General features: G+C 33.0%; 1 protein-coding gene across 1 annotated transcript in view; it reads left to right on the top strand.

Moving 5' to 3' along the window:
- Positions 1-27474, top strand: part of LOC6044222 — a 331172-nt gene that overhangs the window by 94676 nt on the left and 209022 nt on the right. The window contains exon 2 of the mRNA XM_038260498.1: positions 19476-19511. The gene's annotated coding sequence lies outside the window, so the exon portion shown is untranslated. The remainder of the gene's footprint in view (positions 1-19475; positions 19512-27474) is intronic.

Here is a 27474-nt window from a genome sequence, read left to right as displayed (position 1 = left end):
TATTTGCCTCTTTTTTAAACAGAAATATTTCGGGAAACTGAAGTCGTTGAAAGTCGATTCAGGACTCAAGTTATAGTAAATAAAAGTAGAATCGATTTAAGCCTGTGGGGTCCAACCTTTGGGCTTTTCGGGCCAGATTTGGTTTTTTGATGCTGTGTCGGGCCGGCTGTAATGTTTGATATTAGTTTGATATTAATTGATATAAATTTACTTAATTATTTTTAAAGTAAACAAAAATAAATTTCAAAGTTCATAAAAAAATACGGAGTTGCTCATCATCAAAAATTTCTTGCTTACTCATTTATTTAAAAAAATCAATTTTAATCAAGTTCCTCAAGTCAAAACAGAAAAACTGATTAAAATTGAATTAAAGTGTATTTCGGTACATTTTTCGACAATAATCCTAGTTTTTTCATATAGATATTTCACACTTTTACATTTGTTTTCTTGCACAATTTTTCAGTTCACTAATTGATTCATAAAATATCAATATGAAAATGATGGGAATGAAATCGAAAAAAAAAAATTAAAAAATACATAAAAAAAGCAAAATCTTAATAATAAGTTGAATCCAGCACGCGACCCGGCCGTTGGGTAGGCCTGATTTGAGCAATCTATTTTTCAAATAAAAATTATCACCACACTTTCTTATGCTTTTGAACAGTAGCACTTAATTTTATTCAAAGTCCTCAAATTTTTATTCTGAATTTGATCCCACTGTGATTATCAAAAAAATATAAGGAGTTTCAAAAATTTATGAAAACATTATATTCCATTCAGTTCACAAATAAAACAAATCTACCACAATATCAATCAAATCTTATTTCAAGTAAATATCACACCCCCCTTCCCTCTCCCTTGATAAATTTTGTCAGAAAAAAGGGGGCAAAAAAATAATGCTGAAAATTAATTTTTGCAATTCCGTCGTGAAACTAATTACTTTTCCTGTCATTTTTGAGCGACGAAACAGCCTACTTTTCTGTACCAAAAATAACAGAATCGAATAGTAACCCTTTTCAAAACAAATGCTGAAAAGTTCTACTTTTCAGCACTGAAATGGATGCTGAAAAGTTGAACTTTTCAGCACTTTTTTCGAAAAGTTTTACTTTTCAGCATTTTTTGAATTAAACGATTCATTGACTCAATGCATGGACATTTATCCTATAATTCTGTTCAAAGGGTGTTTTCGGAATTGCGAAAAACGTTGTATGGAACTCGTTGCAAAACTTGATTTTTTCATCACTCGTCGTATTTATCCAACTCGGTGAACCTCGTTGGATAAATGTACGACTCATGCTGAAAAAATCTTCTTTTCGCAACTCGTTCGAAAAATTTGTACAATTGATTGTAAACTATTTAAATTACATATTATTACTTTCTTTTCTATTTTCAAATAGGGTACTTTTAGGCTTTTTTAAAAGTTAAAAAAAATAAGAATGTATAAAACATCTTGTGATGCTTTTCGATTTTAATTTTCAAAATTTAAAATTATTGCTTTGCCCTTAGTTAGTTATTTTAAAATCATTCTTAGCATGCTTTAATTCAAGCCTGCCCAACCTTTTTGGCTCAATTTTTACATTTTTGATCGTCAAAATTACCGCCGGATTGATTTTTGACGTAAAATGTAGGTAAAAACAACTTGTGTTAATATTATTTCAAACTTTTTTCAATGTTATGTTCACTGGTCATCTGAGAACCGATTCCATCAAATAAACCATGAACAAATTAATAATTGCAATTTTAAGGATCCAAAATGTAAAAAATGAGCCAAAAAGGTTGGGCAGGTTTGCTTTAATTGATGATCAATGCAGAAAATTGCCTTTTAAATTGTTTTTAAATAAAAGCAATCCAACTTGTAAAAAAATCATGAATATATAACACGAAGTGTATTCAACACGCATAAAAAAGATTTTTCAATTCGAAAGCAAATTTAATTTTTTTAGATTCATGTATTTAATGAAAATTTGTACCTCTTCAAATGAGAAAATTTACTTATTTTCTTGTGTAATGTCAATTTTTCAGTCCAAGTTGACATAATAAAAGAGGAAATATTTAATCTTCCAAATTTACACAATTTCTACCTAGGTTAATTCAATTTTGTCACAGTATTGAAATATTAGTTTATGCTACAAGTTGCAAAAAGGAGATTTTTTAACGAGTTGGATAAATACGACGTGTGCTAAAAAAAATCTAGTTTTGCTTCGAGTTGCTTAAAACATATTTTGAAATTCCAAAAAACGCTTTTTGAATGGAATTTTATGTCAATTATTCATCTGTTAAATAAATTTATCGTTCAAAACCAAAAAATAATGGAAAATGTTACTTTCCGATACAAGTGTTGTAAAGTTCAACTTTTCAGCACCCATTTCAGCCAAAAAGTAGCCCTTATCTCTGTTTCAGCGGTATAGAAAGGTATTAATTTTCCATTTTGTTAATTTTGGTAGGGAAAAGTAGGCCGTTTCGTTTCTCCAGAAGGACAGGAAAAGTTGACAGGTTCACAGGGGATTTGCAAAAAAAAATTAAGCATTATAAATTAGAAAAAGAAAGTTTCACAAAAGTTTATTTTTTGTTGAAAACAAGAATTTTTTTCAAGTTGTCGTCTATGAAAATTATAAAGTTGTAGGGAATGTTCTGTGCACTTCATGAAAAAAAAACACTGGTAGGAGGATTAATTTTCAAAACAGGCAAAACATGGAATACTTTATGATGTTTATGATTATATTGGGTATTTGCAGATTAAAAGAAAACATTTATATTGCTAATACCCGGGCAGACGGTAATAACAAAATTCATGCCATTCCAATAACAAATACTGTTAAAATAACGAAAAGTGTTATGGAATCTTCTTGAAAAATACATTTTTGCATTAGAGTTAAATAACAATTTATGTTATCATAGCCAAATTTGTTATTGGTCTGATAGTGGTTGAAAGCCAAAACAACTTTGGAATAACATTTTTTGTTATGGAAGAATACCGCCAACTGTTATTGGGATGATCGGATTAGTTGTTAAAATAAAAAAAAATAATAACAAAGATTTATTCGAAGAATAACTAAAAATGTTATTGGTTTGTTATTACAATAACAATCCAATAAAAAAAAATCATGACTACGAATAACAAATATTGTTATAAATAAGATAAAATGTTATTGGCCTAGTTTTTTCAAATATCAAAAAACTGTTATTCCCAAGTTATTTCCGTCTGCTCGGGTAAACAGGCTTTTTTTTAAATCGTTTCACAATTTTATCAAATGGTTTAATTTGCTTTAAATACATAATAAAATTGCTGAAAACAATTTTTAAATCGATCAAATCCATATCACTTAGAAAAAAAAAACAGCGACTGCAAGGTGCAGATTTGCTGATGGTCACGGATCGATTTTCCCTGCTCGTTATTTTGCATCTCTTGGAGCTATTTTTTTCTTCTTTTGCTGCACGATTACTTCCTTTATTGTCAATATCCTGCTGGTGATGGGATATTTTTTTTTGTGTTGCTTGCCTTACACGATCGTACCTGCCAAGACCGCGAAGACTTTTAGGTCAAAAGGTGTTTTCTGTTTTTTTGCTTTTTAGCATTATTAGGAAAATCTTTGCAACCAATTTTTTTTTTTAAATCTTAAATCAATAAATTAATTTCTGGAAAGCCAACAAATGTTTATAATTTAAGTTTATTTGTTATACAAATTATTTTAAAATCCAGCTGTAAATACATTTATTTCTGTTCCAATTCTCACTCTCCTCCGTAGATTGCGCAATCCTAGGTTCACTTTAACCTCCCCTTCCCGTTGCAGCTGATTAATGTTATGTTGCAATTTTATTTATCAAGTGAAATATGCTGCACCCTAGCGTCGTCATAGCCGTGTTGGCAGCGTCACTACCATCAATACTGGTATCTTGAAGATTGTCGATTCGGCAATGTGACGTAAGTCTCATTTTGGAAGGTTTTATTTATTTAAGATTTGATGAATTAAAAATTTACCTAAATTGATTAATTCAACTTGTTTGATACAACATCAATTTTTATGTTCTATAAAAAAAGTTGTCGCTTACGTCATATTTCGCTGTTTTTGCTAAGATATCCAAGGATCAACAACAGCATCTGCATCTGCAGCGCGCGCTAGACTATCAGATTTTGTGGTCCACCAGCTTGGTGGGGAAGAGGAAGCACTCTTTCCGTGTTTTCCTTTTCTTAATGCACTTTTGCATCCTTAACCCTGTCATTGCCGTATTTTTCAAAAAAGAAATTCTGATCTTCTTTTTGCGTATTTTACCAATTATGCTTGCCATTTTTGAGTAAGTTTAGACATTTTCTGACCTATTTAGTTTGAATATCAGATTTTCAGATGAAATTTTAAAATCTTCGACAATCAAGGGTTAACGTGCACCATAACGACTGCCATAAGATAAACAAACACGAGATGATGGCGATGCTGCTTCTGCATTCTCTCCTGAATAGCAGCGTTTTTTTTTGCGTACTCCAAGCTTTTATTTTTCCAAATCGATGCGCAATACTGGGCAAGCAAAATCTCATAAAATCGGTTTAAATTTATACCGAAGCGAAGCGATGAAAGGTTTGTGTGCAAGCAAAATGATCTGAGGAGAGCAAAAAAAAAAATGCATAAAACCAACGTGCAGAAAACAGTTTTGCGTTTTTCGCCGTGCATATATTGCGCAAATTTTCCTGGATGCTGGGTGAGATCAGTGAGTATGTGCACGAGTGGGGAAATTGTTTGTTTATGTGGGAAGACAATCAAATTGGATGCTGCCAACCTGGAGAAGATTGCAGCGTTGTTTTTTTCCAGATGCAATTTTCGCATATTGCTGGTTTAACGAGATCAAATTTGAATTGTGCTTTCTGTGAGACGTATGATGTTAGCTGAACGTTTTTAGATTCAACTTGCAAAAAAGCTATGAAAAAATGTGAAGGTTGAGATTTTAAACATTATTCAATAAATTGCACAAGTGTTCGTAAGAAATTATTAAATGAGTGGGCTCTTTTGGTATAGTTTGTTTTTTTTATGGTATTTAAAAAGTTCAGTTTAAAAAAAGTTTTCTTCAATAATCAGTTTTCTTTAAACTTTAAAACAAGAAAATTCTTCAAAGGTGTATGGCCTAATCTCTCTCCAAAACCAATGTCACTGATGGTACACAGAAAAAAATGAAATTTTGAAGGTTGAAAATTTGGTTGGTTGAATATTACCTCTTTTTTAAAGTAATTTTACCTAAAAAATAAGTAAAAATATGAACCTGATAAAAAATTCACCCGAAACTAATAAAAATTTACAGATTTATACATCTTTACTTTTGCGCGGGATTTTTTTAGATTTAAAAAAAAATATTGGCCTTAATTATATATTTTATTTGTGAAATAACATAATATTCTCTGGGTCTTGGAAGGCATGAAAAATCAATCATAAAAACAATTTAAATGATCTTAATTTTATATTATAATTCAAGCAAGATAACACTGATTCAAAGTTTGAAAGATACAAATGCTTTTTTGGTAGGGACGCTCAAATTCAATTAAAAGTTGTTTTTTTAGTTTTCATTGAATTTTCTACGTTTTTTTCAAAACGACACAAATTTTTCTACAAAATAGGCCGATTTTGAACATTTTTATTTTTTGTATTCGTGAAGTTTTCCGATCTTTTCAAAAACAATATTTTCAATTTTGTAAATCAAGACTAACATCCAAATGTCGTTATATTGAATGTTTGGTCCTTTTGAAATGTTGTCTTGATTTAAAAGTTTTGATAATATTGTTTTCGAAAAGATAGGAAAATTTCACGAATGTTTCATATTTTAACATTGAATTGGGTTGTTTTTCATGTTTCTTTTTCTTTAAGTCTCTGAATCTCAGCAACCAGATGTCCAATCTCCAATGTCTCTTAGACAATTTTATAGAAAATTTTTCAAACTTTTCAAAAAAAAAAATTTTATGAATGGTCACTAATCGTCACTATTTTAAAAATCATTTTTTCGCATAATTTTTTTGCATGAAATTTCGTTTTTTGGTTTCAAAAATCACTATTTTTTATTCGGCGGCAGATTTTTTGACCATGTTTCTCTATAGCTTAAAAATTGCGGATTTTTGTCCCCTAAAACATATCAAAAAATCCCGAAAATCTAAAAATATGTATTTTGGGAAATTGAGTTTTTGTGAAAAAAAAGTTGATAAAAAAACCTGCAATTTTTTTTTCCGTGTACCTTTTTTTCTCAATAGTCCTCAACAATACCGCCAACTTTTCCGAAGACACCAAATTGATCAGAAAATTCACTCAAAAGTTACAGCTGTTTGAATATTTACGTACCATTTTCGTATGGACAGCAGCCTTGTATGGAGACTTGTATGGGTGAACCAATGACACAAAATAGCATATTTGGTCATAGGGAAGGCCCCCACAAAGTTTGAGCCAAATCAAAAATACAAATAAAATCGATTTCCAGTTTTCGTACAGAATTGCTCTGTAGTTTTTTGTACCTTTTTTCTTTTAAACTTTAACTTTATAATTGTGTCTATCCTCATCAATCTGTGAAAAAATATTTTCAAAAAGCTAATACAATTCACTTAATTCTTAAAAAAGATAGTTTGTAAAAAAACAATATTTTTCTAAGCACCAAAATTTTTTACATTTATTCCTGCCAGCCTAAGGATTTCATGGACTCAATTTCATTCAAATCGCGACAATTATTGTAAAAAGCTAGAGAAAGTAATCTGTGAAGTACTTACAGTATTTTATAATAATTTTTGAAATTGGAATTTAATATATCTTTATAGAGCATTCTTATAATAAGGCCGATGCAAACAAAAAAAATACAAATCAAGAGTTTTTTTTGAAAAGATCCAATAAACCAAATTTCCAGTTTTTGCTTTTTGGATATTTTTGAAACCGCCATAAGTCGCCATAAGACCCAAAAAGCAAAAACTGAAAATTTGGTTTTTTGGACCTTTTCTGAAAAAAAAACTCCAAAAATATTAAAATTACAAGCCATAATTTCAACATTTTCATGGAAAAATTGTTTTAAAATGCATTTACAATAGTTCAGTTGATTTGCAATCATAAGTTTTCAAAAAATGTAAGATTTGACGAAAACAAAAAAAAATGTGAAAAAAACTTTTTGCGATAATAATCATTGACAATTAAAAAAAAATCCAAATTTTTAAAATCAACCTAAATATGCTCAAAATGATTGAAACGCATTTTCATAGAAATTTTGAAGTTTTTTTTTATTTTTTTTTCTTTTGCTCCCTGAATTTTCTGCCCAACTTTGAAGGGGGCAAGACAAAATCTTTAATTGAAAATTGTATCAGCCTAATCACATTTCATTAGAATTCTTTGTGGCAGTTGACGGAGGGGGGGGGGGCGGGGTGGTCAACAATTTAATAAATACAAACATTTAAATAACAACCCGCAGTCTCAATATTTGAATGAAAAAGATGTTTTAAGATTCATTTTACAGTAGTTTAGTTGTTTGCAAATCGTTAGTTATCAAAAACATAATATTAGACGAAATCAAAAGTTTTAGCGAAAAAAAAAAACTTTTTGAAAATATTGAAAATTTTCCAAAATTCTAGAGATTTTTGAACATTTTATTACTTACATTTCATTGACATTCTAAGTGGCTAAATGCTCTTCATCTTTATTGTACTTTTTGTTTGATTGTTAAGTGTAACCCTTCATTTATTTACTTCAAATTGTTTTACATTTTTGCATTTATTATAATACATTTGGGTAAAAGAAAAAAAAAAAACTTTAAGAAAGCTTATTTTTTTACCGAAATTGAGGGGCAAAATCAAGCTCCTTGTTTTTGATATCTGATTTCCAACAAGTGCCTCAAAGAAAAAACCCAAATTTACACCTTCCCAAAACACCTGGCCGACACCTCTTCATGTCGATCGGCCATTTCCTCGAAACATATTTCAGTGCTCCCTTATCTCGTCACGTCACGTCACTTCTTGGGAGGTCAACAGCAGCAACGATGCCCCTCCCCCCTCCTAGTAAAGACGGAGCTTTGCATAGTTCTATCCTAACACCGACTGCCATTAGCTGCTTTCCTACCGGGAACTAACTAGATTAGAGGTGGAAAAAAGGGTGGCTATTTTTACCAACGTCAGTAGGAAGGACTTATTTTCTTTGGTTTACTTATCTTTCATCTTTTTTCTTGAGGTCTTCCCTTGAGAATGAGGGAACGATGAGGTGCCTTGCAGGCCACCCACAACATAACACTCACACAAGTTTTTGCCTCTGAGGGAGGGGAACATTAACTTTGCATAAATGCCAGCCATCCCGGCACAGACAAAAAAAAAGGATTTTTTTCTGAAATCTTGAAACTGTGAAAAGAATTCAAAATTCACAAGAATTTTGATGAATTTCATACAAACATGAAAAAAAAAATACCTTAGAGACACATTTTTTTTTCATTGTGCTTCTCAGTCTGGCACACCACGCCCGGGGGACGATGAAGCTTCAGATAATAATCAACTTCTTGTTGCTCTACCAGACCAGCCGGGGTTCTTCTCAATTTTCTGCGATTTGTTTTTCCCCACCCTAAGAAATCTCACGCGGCGTTGACTCACCGCGAGTCGTCGCACCACGGCCGAACGGATACCATTCATCATGCTAATTGTGTAAATTTGCAATTTACCAATAATTGCATGAAATCACTCGCAAACAAACGGGGCCAAAGGGGCCTTCTCCCCATCACTTTGAGCCCTTTCCTTTTGGGTGGGTTCTCTTTCTCTCTTTTTTGTCGGGAATGTCTTCTTGTTGTACAGTGGAACCTCGATTTATGTGATTTTTTTTCAAACGAAAAAAAAATTTTTAAATTGATAAAAAGTAGAAAATTTAAGAAGTTTGAATGGCAATCGATTTTGCGGCAAAATTTTATTAAAAAATTGTGAATCTATTAAATGCAATATGCATAACTCTTGGCTGCAATGTGCTTTATGTTTTGAAAAGACTGACGGCTAGGGCTCACGATAGCATATGGGATCTCACTTCAATTATGAACGCAAACGGAAGGTTAGATCCCATTTATGATGATTGCAGAGTCTCGGTTGGTTGTGGGATTCTTACTGCCTGTTGGTTTTCTGGTTTTTGTAGAAGAAGTTGATTTGAAGGTTATTTTTCATTTTCGTGATTGCTTGAGAAGAATTATTAAAAAATTTTGAAAATCTTCAGAAATACCCCCTGGCTTGATTCTTAATGTAAAATGAAGAAACTGTGTCTGTTTTGAGCCAAATCGGTTAAGGTTCAAGGTTCGCTATAGGGCGTTGAAGTTTGTATGGGAAAATTTGCAAAAATGCATGGGGAAAGCAAAAATGACAAAATTTCAACCAAAAGCGGCGTTTATTGTGTCGGATAGTTGTCAGGTCTGAGATTCTTATGTGAAATTTGGCAAACAACTTTGACGAAGACCGCAAAACGATCAGAGTTAACCCTGATGAGTTTTTAGTAATTAAAAGAAGACCTTTTTGTATGAAAAGATTTGTTTCACCAAATTTTACGAACTAGAGCGATCCTTACATCATAACCGATATCGCTCAAAATGGTAACAGTTATTTTTTTCTTGTTATTTTTGTGGGTACAACTGAGGTTGATTTATTTACTGTCACTAATTTAAATCCTCTTATTTTATTTTAATTCATAAAAAATTTTGGGATGGTCAAATTACACAACCTATCATTACTTTAACAATTCGACGTCGTCGTGCTATCTTGTCGCATTCGCCATTTTGACGTTCCGAGAAAAACGCGTTTTAATGTTTGACCTTAAATATTCAAAAACGAGAGCACGCAATGTAAACAATAACAAACACGTTTTGTTTGGCTGACCATTCTGTGCATTGTCCCAAAGTTTGGTTGAAGTTGGTTGCTGGAGTCCCGAGTTATAATTACAAATGTTTACGGTAGTCTAGCTTGTACGTGCGACAAACGCATCCTGACTTTCCTGGCCTGAAATCCCTTTGGCCTTTTGTCGCACTTACATCAATTTTCATGGAGTGACAAGATAGCACGACAAGATTGAAACTACTTTCATATGTAAAGTGACAAAAATGCACGGAGTTTTTTCGGTTTTTGTTGAATATCTCAGGATTGAAATCGAATTTTGGGGATCTGTGAAGGTCAAAAGGTGAGGCATTGTGAGCTGCACAAAATGGCGTTCTTAACTCAATTTGGCCCAAAATGCACGTACGACAAGTTAGCACGATGGCGACGAATTATTTATGAGATTTAAATAATTTTTGATAAATATGTATTGAATATACTTTTTTCAAATTTGAATAATATAATATCTATTTGCAGAAAATAAGCATTTGAACATCAGGAGGATGTAGTTTTAATTGTAGATTTGTGCATTAAATTTGTTAATGCAAATTCAAAAATATATATCGTTGAAAAAAACTTAACAATTATAATAGTTTTTGAAAAATACATAAAATATTGCATGTTTTGCGATTGACTTCTTTGCTTTTCATAGTTTTTTTTTTACCATTTTCTGTTTTTGACACAGTTTTATTTTTCGAGCCGTTTATTTTTTATAATGTTAACTGTTACAAATTTTAGGTTTTAAGGTTAGTTTATTGTTTTTGTTAAGTTTCTATTTGCAATCTTTAATTTAAGTTGGCTAATGAACTTAAAGTATTTGTCTCCCACTCCCTTCAAAATTTCTTCATCAAGTTTCGAAGCGAAAATAATTTCTGAAAATTAATTTAATTAATTTAATTTCTAAAAATAAAAAAAAGCGAAATTGCAATTTTTTTGCAATTTTAATCAAATTTCAAACTCATAGGCATTTGACATATTTTTAATTTTAGGATCACGGGTTTTCAAACAGATGTAACAATTTAGGAAAGAAATATTTTTGCAATTTCATCATAAAACTTTTTACTTTTCCTGTCATTCGCAAGTGACGAATCGGACTACTTTTCGCTACCAAACATAACAGAATGAAAAATTAATATCTTTCAATACCAGTGCTGAAAATTTCAACTTTTTAGCATTGAAATGGGTGCTGAAAATATGAACTTTTTAGCACTGGTTTCGAAAAGTCACATTTTTCGATATTTGTTGTTTTGAATGGTAAATTTACTTAACACATTGCACAGTGGGCGAAATGGAACCCAAAATCGGCCTTAATTGAACGCGGCTGGTTTCCTGGTATGAATAATAGTGTTTCTTATGTAAAAAAATCCGGGGAATCGATTGGTGATGGTTTCATCCACCGCACGTAACGGCAAAGGGTCCATTTTGCCCCGATTCCCCATTTTTCACATTTTTTCTAGAAAATCGGTCTGTATTTAGAGCGGAGGCTTTATGCGGCCTTCCAAAATGCACTTAACTTATGTGAAAATGTCCCAGGAGTTCAGTGAAAATAACCACTTGCACCGCAAAAATCATCTAGGGTCCATTTAACCCCAATTCCGCTATAAAAGCAGTTTTGGCCGTTTTCAAATGTTAGGTCAGATTTTAAAAATCTGAAAATATTTTTATCGTAAAGATCAGACAATTTTACATAAGAATGACGATTTGCACTTGATAGTTAGACACATTTATGTTGATAAAAATAAAATGTATGTGAAAGGCAGTTTATTCTGCGTTTGGGAAAATTGGCCCAAAAGTGATTCTTCAATCTTTTTATTTAGTTTAATTTCTTTATCAACATAACTAAGTCAATCTTTCAAGTGCAAATCGTCATTCTTATGTAAAATTGTCTGATCTTTACGATAAAAATATTTTCAGATTTTTAAAATCTGACCTAACATTTGAAAACGGCCAAAAATGCATTTATAGCGGAATGGGGGTTAAATGGATCCTAGATGATTTTTGCGGTGCAAGTGGTTAACGTCATGATTCGAAATCCGGACACTTAGTAGTATATCATTTTTGTTATAGCTGGTAAAAAATCATGTAATAAGTTGGAAATGTAGAAATATCATCGGGATGTATTATTAACAGTCAGTTTTAAGAGAATGCATGCAAAATATGTCTTTTCTAACAATTTTTCATCAGAATTTGAAAATTAAAATGACTTGTTGTGCTTCGAATCCCGGACACTGTTAAAAGCTGATTCGAAATCCGGACACTTTTGCTTCGAATTCCGGACACTCGATTTTACTTATGAATCGCACAAATTTGGACTGAAATGTTAGTGAATGACATTCTTTAGGTCTCAAATAAGCTGTTAACATTAAAACAATCGATAGTTTATAGAAAAATTTGCTAGAATTTAAGAAAATCGAAACCATAAATTTCTGCTTTGCCTTCCCGGTGCTTCGAACACCACTGAAATATTTCAAGTGAAATGTTTCGCATTTTTGGTAAACTTATAATTTTATTGTATTTAATTGTTTTGGCATTAACTACAGCGTTCAAACAAACTTTCAGTGAAAGTTGATTTTGGAATTCATCAAATTACACAGTGTTGACATTCATAATGTGAACTTATATCCAAATAATTGATAAAACAAAATGAAGTGTCCGGGTTTCGAAGCGTCCGGGAATTCGAATCATGACGTTATTTTTACTGGATTCCTGGGACATTTTCACATAAGTTCAGTGCATTTTGGAAGGCCGCATAAAGCCTCCGCTCTAAATACAGAACGATTTTCAAGAAAAAATGTGAAAAAATGGGGAATTGGGGCAAAATGGACCCTTTGCCGTTTCGTGCGGTGGATGAAACCATCACCAATCGATTCCCCGGATTTTTTTTACATTAGAAACACTATTATTCATACCAGGAAACCAGCCGCGTTCAATTAAGTCCGATTTTGGGTTCCATTTCGCCCACTGTGCATTGATTATTGACATAAAATTCCATTCAAAATGAGTTTTTCCGGAAACGGTTAACCTCGTTGAAAATATACGATTCGTACTGAAAAAATCTTCCTTTTGCAACTTGTTGCATTGACAAATATTTCGTGAAATTATTTAGCAAAACATTTAGCAAAAAAAAAAATATTAATGCATTTAAAATTTTAATTTTGAATTCCGAAGTGACTTTGAAAGTTTTTTTTTGTTGAAATCAGATTTATGGTGCTTAAATGTTATCTTTACGTCAAATGTACCGTCACTAAGGTTGCTGTTAGAGTTTTTGAGAAATAAAAAACAATGTGTTTATTTAATGTACTAAGTTTCTACGCTTTTCAACGAAGTTAAAAAAAACTTGAGATGATTTTTTTAAAACTTCAAAAGTTTGGAAACGTTTTTTAAAATCCGAATTCAAATTACGAACCAAATATTTTCACATTTTTATTAAAATTTGTTCTACTAAAATGTCTATAAATTTTGGTTTTTCAAAAACAAATAAAATTTATTATTTACAAATTGATTTAATATTCTCATAGTGGACAGTTGTAAGAAGAATCCAAAGGTGCATTCCATTTTCCGATTCGTACTCATTTCCATTGAGAAATTGTGACTCTTTGACAATATTAAAATAATCCTACTCAAATAAATTTTCATAATTATAATTAAAGCTTATGCGAATATTTTAAAAGTTTTTGTTCCTCGGCTTTGGCCGGGGTTAACTCATCATTTGAAACGAGTTTAAAATGCATTTTACACTGGTTCTAATTGTGTTGCAATCAATAGGCCATTGCAAAATCGGTTCAAAAAATCAGGGGAAAAAATATTTTTTCAGAAAACTTCAAAATTATAATGGAATTAGAAGTCTAATCAACTGAAACCGTTTGAAATGCATTTTCCTGCGTTTAAAATAAAAAAATAAAAAAAAAATTCAAATATTCAAACATATTCAAAAATATCAAAAAAAAATTTCCATTTGTGTGAAATTCCAATGTTCCAGCACCATTCCAGCACCACAAAAAGATTTTTTTTTGGCAAAAAAAAAACTCTTAAATACTTGGATATTTTTAAATTTAATCAATGCAAAACCATGGCTTGTAATTTAAATTTTTATATTTTTTTTGTCCCCCTCGACGCTGACCAGAGTCGAGGGACATAAGCTTAAAATTATACTTGCAACGGCTTAAAAAAAATGGATTTGACGAAAACAAAAGTATTAGAGAAAAAAAAATACTTTTTGCGATACATAGCATCAAAATTTTTCAAAAAATCTATATTTTTAAACAAACCCAAACATGCTTAAAATGAATATAAAAGCAGGGGAACGCATATTAAATTGATTTCAGCTGATTGCACTTAAATTTTGAAGTTTTTTGAAAAAAATATTTGTTTTTGCCTCCAAATTTTCCGGGCCAATTTTAAGTGGAGGGGGGAGGGATCACAAAAACTATAAACTAAATTTGTAACAGCCTAACTATCTTTTTAAAATATTATCAAAACTTTTTCTTTAAGTACTTAAAACACTTCCCTGTAATGGATAGTATAATTCAGGGGTGACCAAAGTATGGCCCGCGGGCCAAACGTGGCACGCGAGGTGATTTTTTTTGGCCTGCAGACCCTTTTTAGAAGATCAAATAAAATGGCCCTTTGACCCACCTGTAAAATAATTTTATATATAAAAAAAGTTAATAAAAAATTTATGATTTGCCCACATTTCCAACTATATGACACAAATATTTTGTTCAGAAATCTATCTCATTGAAACAATTTAATAAGTTGTAAAAATGTGATTAAAAATAGTAAATTCCGTCGAAATGTTCATGAAATATATTTTGAAATGGGTTTTGAAACATTCAAATTTGACATTTTCTTATGGACTGGGCCTTAAACATATTTTGCTCTTAAAAAACTCCAACCTCAAGATTCGATCTCATGACGTTTAGTTTGCATATTTTAGGGACTACCATAATAAGATGAATAAGATTCAGGCTATAGCCGACTCGGTCCTATTCAGGTCCCAGTACCGAAAAGGACCTAATAAAAATAATTTTATGAAAAAAAAAAGATTCAGGCTGACCAAACTTCATAAAAAAATAAAAAATAATATAAATGTGTTTATATAAAAAAAAAAAAAAAACCGAAGTTGACTTTATAGCTGTCGGTCACCATTGCTAATACCAACCACTAGTGCCTCCCTTTTTATCTACAAGGACTTCGCCGCCCTGGGCTCCTAAGTGTATGGGAGAAACACAAAGAATTTTAGAACGCCCGCCGCGGGATCCGAACCGGCGACCTCTGAATTGTGAATCCAGTGCGCGGTCCGATTGATCCACACGGGCGGGACGAAAAAATGAAATAAAAAAAATGAAATAAAATAAATAAAAATGAATAAATTACGGTTTTATCCCTTATCCCCGAATCCCACTTTCCCGAATCCCATATCCCCGAAAATCATTTCCCCGAAAATTCCACATCCCCGAAAATCATTTCCCCGAAAATTCCACATCCCCGAAAATCATTTCCCCGAAAGTGCCACTTCCCCGAAAATCATTTTCCCGAAAATTCCACATCCCCGAAAATCATTTTCCCGAAAATTCCATATGCCCGAATGTCATTTACCTGAATGGCCATTTTACCGAACTGTCGTTTTCCCGAATTTACATTTACCCGAATGGTTACTTCACCAAAAAATCAAATTTCCCGAATGATAACCTAGTTATAAACTAAATTGTTATTTAGGGATTTTTATTTTATAAACGTATGACGTTAATATTAAATTATGTGTTTTGTAAGAATAAAAAAAAAACAAATAACCGTAGAAGGCCATTAATAAACCACGCGGACACTTCAAGAGTGCGGGGTATTGAGATCATCCACGTTCCATAAAAAAAGATTTTTTTTTGTAGCGGCCATTTTCAGAAAGGACAATTTTCCAAAACGGTATCTACGTGGTAAGGATAGAACAGCAACGATAGCTTTATGCGACGACTCGATGCGCAGGATTCTGTTTGTTCTAGATTTTGTTTGACTGAACTTATTTTTCTTTATCAATTTTGGTTGGATTTTTTTTTATTTTTTTACATCCAATTCGAGTTCTGCAATCAACCCTTTTAATCTTATCTAAATAGTTGATTATTAAATAACAAAATGCATTTTTTGAATATTTCATAACCGCCATTTTAGATTCAATATTACTAAATCACTTTAAAGTAGTTTAGGGGCTATACTTAAGCTCGACAGCTGATTTTGGTTGCCAAGGTCCCGAGTAACAATTACAAATTTTTGCGGTAGTCGGGCCTGAACGTGTGCAAACACGTTCTGACCTGAAATCCCTTTGGCCAGTTGTCGCACTTACATCAATTTGAATATTCAAAATTCAAGTGAAGCTCGGATTTTTTTGAACGTTCAATTGTGGACATGATACTTTATTGATCGCTACTTCCCCGAACCCGTTCAGGCGGGTATGGCCGTTGCCTAGAACCGCGCGCGCGGTTCTAGGCAACGGCCATACCCGCCTGACCGGGTTCGGGGAAGTGGCGTTCGGGGAAATGGCCGTTCGGGAATATGGTCATTCGGGAAAATGATTTTCAGGGATGTGGAAAATTAGGGGAAGTGGCCATTCGGGAAAATGGTTTTTAGGGGAAGTCGCCATTCGGGGATGTGGCCGTTCGGGGAAATGGATTGTTCGGGGAAATGATTTTCGGGTAAATGACATTTCGGGTAAGTGTCTTTTCGGAGATGTGACATTCGGGGAAATGTCTCTTCGGGAATGTGGGTTTCGGGGAAATGTCATAGATTCATAAATTACATTTAAAAATGATCCGAAAACGATGCGATTTTTCTTGGCGCAATATTTTTATTTTTTTTTATTTTTGGTTGTTTTTGTTTGGTTTCGTCGAAACAGAATCTTATTGATTTGGTTGTAATCACCGCGAAACAGAATCTTGCCAGAAATGAGTAAATGGAGCATTTCGTCGGCGTCATGCTCACTTCTCGTACGTGCATTTTGGGCAAAATTAAGTTAAGAACGCCATTTTGTGCAGCTCACAATGCCTCACCTTTTGACCTTCACAGATCCCCAAAATTTGATTTCAATCCTGAGATATTCTATAAAAACCAAAAAAGCTCCGCGAATTTTTGTCACTTTTCATACGAAAGAAGTTTCAATCTTGTCGTGCTGTTTATTCAAGGTCAAACATTAAAACGCGTTTTTCTCGGAACGTTGAAATGGCGGGTGCGACAAGATAGCACGACAGCGTCGATTTGTTAGATTTGTGCGAATTTAACTCAATTTTTAACGAAAAATCTGAAAGATGCTCCACTTACTGAGTAGGTTCTGTTCTGACGAAAACTGAGTGTTTTTTAATGAGGGTGCAATTCTAGAGTTTTTTTTATAAGGTCTTATAAGCATTTGTGTTATTTTCATAACATGATTTAAAATCGACATCATTAGAAGAAAAGTGCAGAGTAATAGCAGTTACTTAGTGGGTTGTTTTTTCTCACCCATTTGCAGCGATGGAACAATCATCATCAAAAGAAAATTATTGGATGTTCATCAAGAGAAAAAATCCGAAGGGAGCATGGCTCTCCTCTCTCGCGCACGAAAGATCGGTAAAAGGAATCTAAAAAAATCATCATCTTGATTATTCGGCGGAATATCTTTTTCACTACTACACTTGCCGATGTAACGTCACACGTCGAAAAATGACCTGTCACATTTTGTGGAAGGGCAATGTGTGTAAATAAAGTGAAATAAATAATTTTAAGTGGTGCTGACAAGGAAATTCACCAATAATCATCAGCAGATTGTTTTTTTTTGGAGAATTTCGGGAGCGATTTTCTTTTGCGTGAATCGCCTCCTCTCTCTTTCGCGGGTGAAGAAAATTCGCAAGCGAAATTGATTGTTTTGCGATTATTCCATCCCTGCCCATTTGAGACCCATCAGGGCTTCTTTGCCATCGTTTTGTCAGCTGGCGCCATTGTTTAGGCATGACTGTTTGTGTGTGTGTGTGCGTTGCATAATAGAACCAGAGTTTAACCTACACAGAATCATACGTAGATGCAAGTCACATGCAGCGACCCAAGAGAAAGAATGATGAGCTTGTGTGTAAGAAGGTGTGTGAGTGTGTGTTCTATGTATGCATATTACGTCGCGTTAGCATAAAGTTACTCGAGAGAAAGAGAACAGGGCGCAGAAAAATTGTTGCCATTATTGTTAAGCTGCCGGTTGTTGGAGCATGAAGTATAGGGTGACCAGTGTAAAATTCCACATTTAAAAATATTTCCATTTTTTATAAAATAATTTGGATATTTTTCTTGAAAAAAAGAATATTTTTTTACAAAAATGCAAATTTTTACAGCCGTTTTCCCCATCACCATCTGCACCTTAGCCACGATCCCTTTTTCTGTAGTTGCGCTGAACTGTTCGCATCGCCATGGTTGTAAGTGGTGGCTGGGTTTGTGCAATTGTGTGCACATTGTACGGCGATCACAATTGCATCACTGTGGGATGCACTGCCTTTCGGGTTGACATTAGCTTGATGTCCTTTCTCGAGGATTCCCAACCCAACTGCTGGTGGAATGCAAATGGCAGCTATTTTCGTCGTCGTCACCGGCAGGAATGCGCCAAGCTTTTTGACACTGCACACTGCTGGAAATAAATCATTTTCTTTATCGAAACGGCACGGGAAGGCTAGTTGGAAGATGGGTTGGAAGAGCTGACCCCACAAATTTGGATTCAAATGGAATGGAAGTGTTTTGTCATACTCGGGAATGTTGTAAACATTTGAGTTCTTGTATTAGCTTCTCTAAATCTGTAATTTGTTTTTCACAGAAAAAAAAAATCATGGTAATATTACATCTGGGAAGGGGTACATCTTTTATGTCAGAAAAAAGGTGTAATTTTACCTCTGGGAATGTGTAATTTTACCACTTTTCTGGTGTAATGTCACTTTTTCAGTCTAAATTGAGGTAAAATTACATCATAAAAGAGGTAATATTCAACCTTCCAAAATTACAGCTTCCAAATTTACATTATTTTTTTCTGTGTTGTTTTGATTGAATAAATGTCTTCCTCAACGTTGAAATGGCGGGTGCGACAAGATAACAAAAAAACTTTATAATTGCAGCAATTCCTCACGAAAACAGCATGATTCGAAAAAAATGGCATCTGATCGGGCTCAAAATTGGACCCTTTGCCAAAATATTTAGACCTGTTTTTGTTTGGTCCTTAGGGTGACCTTCGCACATAATGGCCATTTGCATCTATTTTCTCAAAAACAAAATTAAAGAAAAACCTAATTCTGCGCTATTTCAGCCGATTTTAGCTCTCTTGAATGCAAATTAAAGGTGATTGTTTAAGCTTTTAGAGAAAAATAGTCTTCAATTAAAAGTTCCAAAATTTAGTCTTATATTTGAAAAAGGTCGCATGAAAACTAGAAATGCGCTTTTGGAGGTCTCAGGACCAAGGAGTTTATGTCTGAACATATTTTATCGAATTCCTCGGGTAATTGCTGATCGGCGATTTCTTTTCAGAAATTTTGTTGCTAAGAAGGACTTTAATAACTTGTTTGTGGTTTATTGTCCAGTCACTTCTGTTTATCAATTTGTCTTTTATTTGAAGAACTTGGCTAGAATACTAATATTATCTCTTTTTTTTAATTTTCAGATCAAAGTGTTAATGTTCAACGAATCATTTGTGAAGGTAAGTTCAAATACTTCGAACCACGCATTCTACATCCGCTTTAGATTCAAAGATAACTATTTGAAACTGCACACTAATTTTTGAAGTTTTAAAATCTTGGGCCAGATTATCTAGTTTCTAAATTTTTTTTATTACGAAGAGCAGAAAATTTCATTTTTTTTCTTTTTAAACATTGAAATTTGAAACGAATCAAAAAACCAAATCAAGAAACGAGGGCTGTGAGCAAAGTTCAAAAAAGCAAAATATAGAAAAGTTTTGCAGCATTTTAAACTTTTTATCAAAATTGCGCAAACATGGATTTCAGGAGTTTTCGATTGAAAATTTCTTTTATTTATATGAAAATGGAGTCTTTATTTTACATTTATCTGATTTAAAAAAAAGCAGTGTTTTTAATTATAGCTTGGTTGTTGTGCCATTACTGGAATTTTGTGAAAGATGTTCCCCGAAACATGTCGAAAAATGAATAAAAAAATGTTTTTGTTTTATTTGTTTTTTTTTTTTTCATTTTTTTATACATGTCATATCTTCAACTTTGTCGAAAAAAATGTCTGATAAAGATTTTTCGAATTTTCACATATTGTCTGGGATGGAGTTTTTAATTGTGACCTCAATATTCCTTTTAAAACAAAAAAAAATAAGTCATTAGACAAATATAACGCCTCTAAACGAGCTTCGATTAAAAAGTTCGTCATAATTCAATTTTTCAACCGATGTTTGATATTTGAAAAGCATTTTGAAGAAGAACTCCTTAAATTAAAAAAAAAATGTGTTGGAAGTTTGAATTTTTGTATGTGCCAATGTTAATAAAAATGTGATTTTTTGAAGGATTCAACTTTGGCTGTGTTTTCACTTGCATTTCCTTTATTTTAAATAAAAAGAAGTACCCCGGGCTTTCAAAGTCACCCCAGTTTACGGTATGCAGTATTTTTTGTAGTGTGCCTGTATGCATTTTTTACAATTTAAATGTTAATGGAGTCCTTTTATAGCAGAAAATGTGAAAAACAAGCAAAAAACTTAAAAGGTGGCTGTAAAAACTAAAATCATTTGAAAAAATAAAATAAGCAAAATGTAATGATAGAAAGTTAAAGAATAGGCCACATACTACCAATAAAACAACTTAAGTTAAACTAAATAATTTCAAGGTAAAATACTAAAAAATAAAAAAGGCAATCATAAAAATTTTCGTAGAACAAAAGTGGCTCAAAATTGCCTCCTGAAAAACGGAAAAATAAAAATTTTCGATAAAAAATTTAAACAATAGAGGGTTAGCAAAAAACAATAAAATGAGTTTTATGTCAATTAAATTACTGAAGCATGAAAGGTTATAAATTTGCTTAACATTTTTAAGTGTTTTTTATTTAAATTTCAAATATCAGTTTATAGGAAAAAAAATAGCAAATTAGCCACCCTACATGATTGCTGGTTGTGTGGGTTGTGGCGATGCTGCTGATATTAGTGTTTGTGCTTGATCCTGGTTCAACTAGCATCGGCGGCGGCGCCGACTATGGGGCACGGCACTTTTTGCCTTCCCCTCACCCAGCCCAACAAGCTCATCCAGAAGTCGGCGCCTCCGACTGGTAGACGTCGATTTGGAGCGGCGGCGTCTGTTACACCTTGGAGGCGCAACGCAAAGGAGCGGAGGATGCATGGGTGTGCCTGTGACCGTCGCTTTGCGATGAAAATGTGTCACAGCACAGCTGCGGAAAGTTGTAACGGTATAGGTGCATGCGAAGTGAAACGATAAACTGCAGAGAGTTTTGCGAGCCGTATAGAGAGAGGGTAGATGGTCAGGAATTGAGGTAAGCTCGTTCTGTTTCAGAACACGTCAGGATGCACACTCCACTCTGAATATTTGAAGGTGAGTGATAATAGTTGTTTAGTTCAAAACATGGAAATAATTGAAAATAAGTTAACTTTAATGTTCATCTGTAGTTATTCACAAAAATGTACAATGTCTTTATAGTTTAAACTTATATATTATTATTTACCAACAGAGAGCGAGTTGTGGCGCTATAACCACGGCAAATAGTGTCCAGGGCATTTGTGGAAATACAATGTCCCATCCCCGAGGGTCCCGGAGCACCAAAACTTCTTAGCATGGTGCTCCCAACGATAAATTGCCTAAACAAACAGGAACGTGAGCGGGGGATCCCCACGTTTCTTCCTCCCCTGTCGATTCAGAAATGTGTTGGTGTTTGAACATTCGTGCTCAAACTCAATCCAATTCAACGAATCATCTTTGCGGTAAACTTTACGCAGTTGGCCTGGCCGCTTTAACGTTTGTGATGTTTCAAAGCAATTTATTGCATTGGGCACTGCAATTGTTAATAATGACAAGAGGATGCTAGGCGTTAATCAACCTAAGGCATTTTCCAGGATGCCCTCGAAAGACTGGCTGCGCTAGGGTTAGATTAGATTAGATTAGATTAGAAAAAAATAGCAAATTAGCCATTGCAAATATTTTTTGAAGTTTATGTCCCTCGACTCTGACCAAAGTCAAGGAGGGGGTTATAAAAAAGTATAGAAATTGAAATTACGAGCCTTTTTTTCAACACTTTAATTAAAAAAGTGTTTTAAAATGTATTATACACCTGTCTAGTTGCTTTGTCATCATTGGTTTCCAAAATATCTAAGTATTGACGAAAATTTTATTTTTTGTGAAAAATATTTTTTTTGCGGTATTGTATATTGGAATTTCATAAAAATTCAAAACATTTTTAAACAAGCCCAAACATGCTAAATATGATTATCATTGCAGAAAAATGCATTTTAGATTGTTTTCAGTTGATTCGAATTCTATTTTCATAGAATTTTTTAAGTTTTTTGGAAAAAATATTTTTATTGCCCCCTGGTTTTTTAGACCAATTTTGAAGGGGGGGGGGGGCTCATAAACTTTGAAAAGTATTTGCAACGGCCTAAGGCTAAAGGCCTAAGGGGGGGGGGGAGCCCTTCAAAATTAGCCTGAAAAATCAAGGGGCAAATTTTTTTTTTCGAAAAACTTCAAAATGTTAATAAAAATTAAAGTTTTATCAACTTAAAACCAGTTAAAATGCATTTTCTTGCGTTTATAATTATATTCAGCATGTTTGAACTCCTTTGAAAACATTTTCAATTTTCATGAAATACCAATGTGTAGTCTCACGAAAAGTTGATTTTTGCGAAAAAAAAAAATCCGTCAATACCTCGATATTTTCAAAACTAATGATTGTAAAGCAACTGAATGCCTGTAAAATGTATTTTAAAACACTTTTTTCATCCAAATGTATTTGCCTCCCCCCCCCCTCGACTTAGGTTAGAGCCGAGGGACATAAACTTCAAAAAATATTTGCATCGGCCTAATTTCAAGAAAATATTTTCACCAATATTATACTTCTTTTCTGATCTGTGATCTCAAAGTTCAAATTTGTGAAAAGCCTTAACTGCCAATTTTATTGATAGTTATCAATCTATCAATTGATAAGATGTTAAACAGTGAATTGAAATTATGTAGTTGATAGCTTTTACAAGTTGTTCCATGAAAATTTTAATGTTTAAAAACCATACTCATAAATGAAGCATCTTTTCCAATATTTAACATCCCATTAATTCATACAAGGGGAAAACTTCCCAAAACTTTTCGCTACGCAACATATTAGAAATCTCCTCAACTCCTTTCAAGATGAGTGGAACAAGTTTGGAAGTTTCCGTCGCGCTAACAAGGCGCCCCCCACCCCCTGCTCACATGAGCTGTAATGAGTTGCCAAATTTGCCTAAATACTTTGGCCCCCATCCTCATCTCGAAAGGGTAACTTTTGGCGGCAGTCAACATGAATATTCAATATTCAAATGACGTCAGAAACAATTTGCGCCGGAGGCCCGATTCGACAAACAACAAGTTTGTTACCTTCTCCCTTTTTGGAAAAGAGGGTAAAGGGATGAAACTTCGACTTTTGCGGAGTTAAGGCTACCTGGCTTAGGCTTTAAGGAATTTAATTGAGGTCATTCCTTTATTATGACATTTTATCCCTCCCCCAAGCTTCATCTAGCAACGCTGGGAACTATGTGCAGAATGTGCTCACCTTATTTATGGGACGGAGAAGGTGGAGGAAGTTTCGAGAAGGACGTTTCGTGCGGGTTGTTGTCCTGGGGGATAATTTCGCTACAATTACACATGCGAGCGAAATATCTCTCTCGCTGGAAGGAATTTTTAATTAACTTTAGCTTACCGTTCGTTCTAAGCATAATTGTTGGCAAGCTTTAGGCTTGGCCAACCTTTCGAGAATGTTTTGTAACTTTTTTTAAAGTAGGTATGACTTGTGATTTCAAGTTTATTTTTCGTTAGTTCGAGCTCTGGTTGATACCAATAGAACTTTAATGGATGTTGGAAGGAAATAAATGTTAACATTCAGTAATTAAAATGATTGAACCAGATACGCTTTAGGATCCCATTGTCTCTGGTTTGCTAAGCAAACAGCCTTCGGCAGCTCAACCGATGAGCAAGAAGTTTGAGTTATCCCGAGCAGACGGAAATAACTTGAGAATAACATTTTTTGATATTTGAAAATACTAAGCCAATTACAGTTTACGTTATTTATAACAAAATTTGTTATTCGTCGTTATGATTTTTTTGTTATTGGATTGTTATTGTGATAACAGATTAATAACATTTTTTGTTATTCTTCGAACAAATCTTTGTTATTATTTTTTGTTATTTTAACAACTAATCCGATCTTCCCAATAACATTTTGAGGTATTCTTCCATAACAAAAAATGTTATTCCAAAGTTGTTTTGGCTTTCAACCAATATCAGACCAATAACAAATTTTGTTATGATAACATAAACTGTTATTAAACTCTTATGCAAAACTGGATTTTTCAAGAAGATTCCATAACACTTTCTGTTATTTTAACAGTATTTGTTATTGAAATGGCATGAATTTTGTTATTACCGTCTGCCCGGGATCCGCGTTCTCCAGAATTTCTGATTTAAAGAGAATAGGGGTAAAACTAAGTTTTTCGTCTAAAAAACCATAAAATTCTCAAAATTTTCTCACCACTAAAATAACATCTAATGAAAAATTCCAATTTACCCAACATTCCCCACCGAGGAAATTTTTCCAAATTCATACCGTCTGCTCGATTGCAACTTGGATTCCCACCTTATCCTCCCCGTTTACAGCTCAGCTGCAGCAGCAGTAACGATGAGTTCTAACTTCCCCCGCGCGAGTTTCTATTTATCGAACGTGACTTGGCGGTGGAAATTAATTGGTAAATGAATACCAATCTCAAGGTTTGCTTTTCGGGTGGTGGCAAGTTTTCATTGGGATAGGGGGTGTTTCCCGTTTTGTGGAGTATTATTTAGCCAGTATTAATTAGAAAAAAAGTGTATGTTTTCTGTGAGTTTTCGAAGTTTATTGTTGTGTTTGAACTTTTGACAATTTATACCTATCAACTATTATGAAGATTAATTTGTTTGAAGCACTCAGTATTGGAATTGAATATTTGTTTGTCTCTTATAATTGTTATCATTTTTATTTATTTTCAAACCACTTTTTTTAGAAATAATCAGTTCAGAACCTCGTATTTGTTATAACCATACACTGCAAATCATTTTGACACAACTGGATAGTCTCATTAAAGATTGTTCATTTTTATGGTTCATGTAATTTTAACTAATTTTTAATGAATTTATTGACTTTATTCGAATTTGCCCAATACATTTTTAAATCACAAAATAACTTCAATGTTGGGGGTGCTTTTTTCGCATTTTAAACAATTAAAACAGCAATATTTTAAGGTGACACAGTATAATTATTTTTTTAATAAAAAAGGAATTAAATTAAAGAGGACTCACGCATTTGCATTAATCCTAGGCTCTTTATTTTGGATATTTTTTCTTGTAAGGATATTAAATTTGTAGGTTTTTTTAAACCTTTATTTTTAATTCGCTGAAATATTTTTCCACAAAATTTCGTTTGATTTTATGGAACATTGCTATGATTTTATAGAATTATTGATTCAATAAAAATAGCTTTCTAGTTAAATTTTTAAAAAATTTTTATATTTTTTAAGTTACAAGATTTTTTGAAAAAAAAAAAACAATGGAATGAAGCAGGACACAGAAACTTGCAATAAAATTTGATTCGGCCGTTGCTTAAATTGCTCAATGTTTGTGTTAATGGCAAAAAAATAATGCTAGCCATGGGATCAACATTGCAATGATAAAGAATTTTAAAATTCATTTCGAACCAAAACACTGATTTTCAAAAATCAGAGATTTAAAGACATCGAAATTATCACTAAATCGAAATTATCACTATAGAAACGAAATTATTACTACAGTAAACCCGGGCAGACGGTAATAACAAAATTAATAATATTTCATTAACAAATCCTGTTAAAATAACAAAAAGTGTTATTATTTTATCCTGAAGTTCAACTTCAAGAAGAAAAAATAATAACAGTTTCTGAAAAAATAACAAAATTTGGTATTGAAATGAAATTATATTGAAAATGTTTAATAACACGCTAATAAGAGGAAATGTTATACATTTCAAAAACTCTCCTAATAACAAAATTTGTTATTCGTTCGGTATACTGACTTAGAAATAAAATTACCATAAATCGCACAAATGGAAAAGATTCTAAGTGTCCATAACACAATTTGTTATTATTTTTTCTTTAGTTAAATATGTTTAGAGCTTTGGGATAATTTTGTCTAATTTCATCGGGGTCATTATTTTGGCCATGAAATGGGGTTCTTAAGCTAAAATTATTCTAAAAAGTTGAAATTTTGAAAGTTGATTTTTTTAATTATTTGATATACCCCCTAAGCGACTTTGCTAAAATTACCTAGGGACCATCCATAAACCATGTGGACACTTTTTGGGAATCTGTTACCCCCCCCCCCCCTTCGTGGACAATTGTCCATAAAAAAAAATCTTTTTTGTATGGATCGTGGACAATCGCCATATACACCCCCCCCCCCTAAAGTGTCCACGTGGTTTATGGATGGTCCCCTAGAACTATGGGATAATTTTGACCTATTTCGTCGGGATCATTATTTTGGCCATGAAATGGGGTCCTTAAGCTAAAATTATTCTGAAAAGTTGAAATTTTGGAAGTTGATTTTTTTTAATTATTTGATATAGGGGAAATATACCCATTTTAATCACACTAAGCCGTTCGACCCATTCTCATCACTTTTGCCATTTTCCGCTATTACATCAACATTTTCAGATGTATCAACAATGGAGAGTTGCTTGCTCACTTTTATTTGAGCTATTTATTACTTCAGAATTGTCAAAAACACTTTATAAAAGCTGTAATTCATGATCAAAGTGCTGATAGGCCGATAATAGAAATAGGCTGAGAAAGGGCATAGTTCCCCTACCCTCTAAGGGACCAATTTCATCGGGGTCATTTATTTCACCATGAAATGGGGTTTCAAGCTAAAATTAATCCGATAAAGTTAGCTTTTGAGAGTTCATTTTTTTTTTATTTTGTTTTATTCCCTAATGGAATTGATTTATTTATTGAGAATTTATGAAGTGTGAATAACAAAAACTGTTATTATTTTCACAGAGCCAGGAAGTCGGAGCTGACGTTGAAGTTCGAGCTGGAGTGAGACCTCGGAGACTGCATCGGATTCAGCAAATTTACAGCAACTTTTATTTGGAGTCGGAATCTGTGAAGTCGGGTATTTTTGGAGAGCTGAAGTCGTCGTTGACGTTATATCCTGCATCCAGAGTCGGAGTTGTCTTCAAAGTATGGATTCAAAGTCGCTTGGAGGTACCCGACTCTGCAGCCCTGACTAGTACAGAGGAGTAATGGCAACTGCAGGTTTATTTGCAAATTACAAATAAACCAAAACAATAACTTTTTTGTTATGGAGACATACCAGTTCAATAACATTTTTTGTTATTATGCAGCTCCACCTCTCTGCACAAAATAACAAATCTTGTTATTTCTTCATGATTCCTTC

The sequence above is a fragment of the Culex quinquefasciatus genome, chromosome 3 (genome assembly GCF_015732765.1).
Source record: "Culex quinquefasciatus strain JHB chromosome 3, VPISU_Cqui_1.0_pri_paternal, whole genome shotgun sequence".
Classification (NCBI taxonomy): Eukaryota; Metazoa; Arthropoda; class Insecta; order Diptera; family Culicidae; genus Culex; species Culex quinquefasciatus.
The sequence above is the reverse complement of the archived record's forward strand: the minus strand, read 5'-3'. Positions and strand labels throughout refer to the sequence as shown.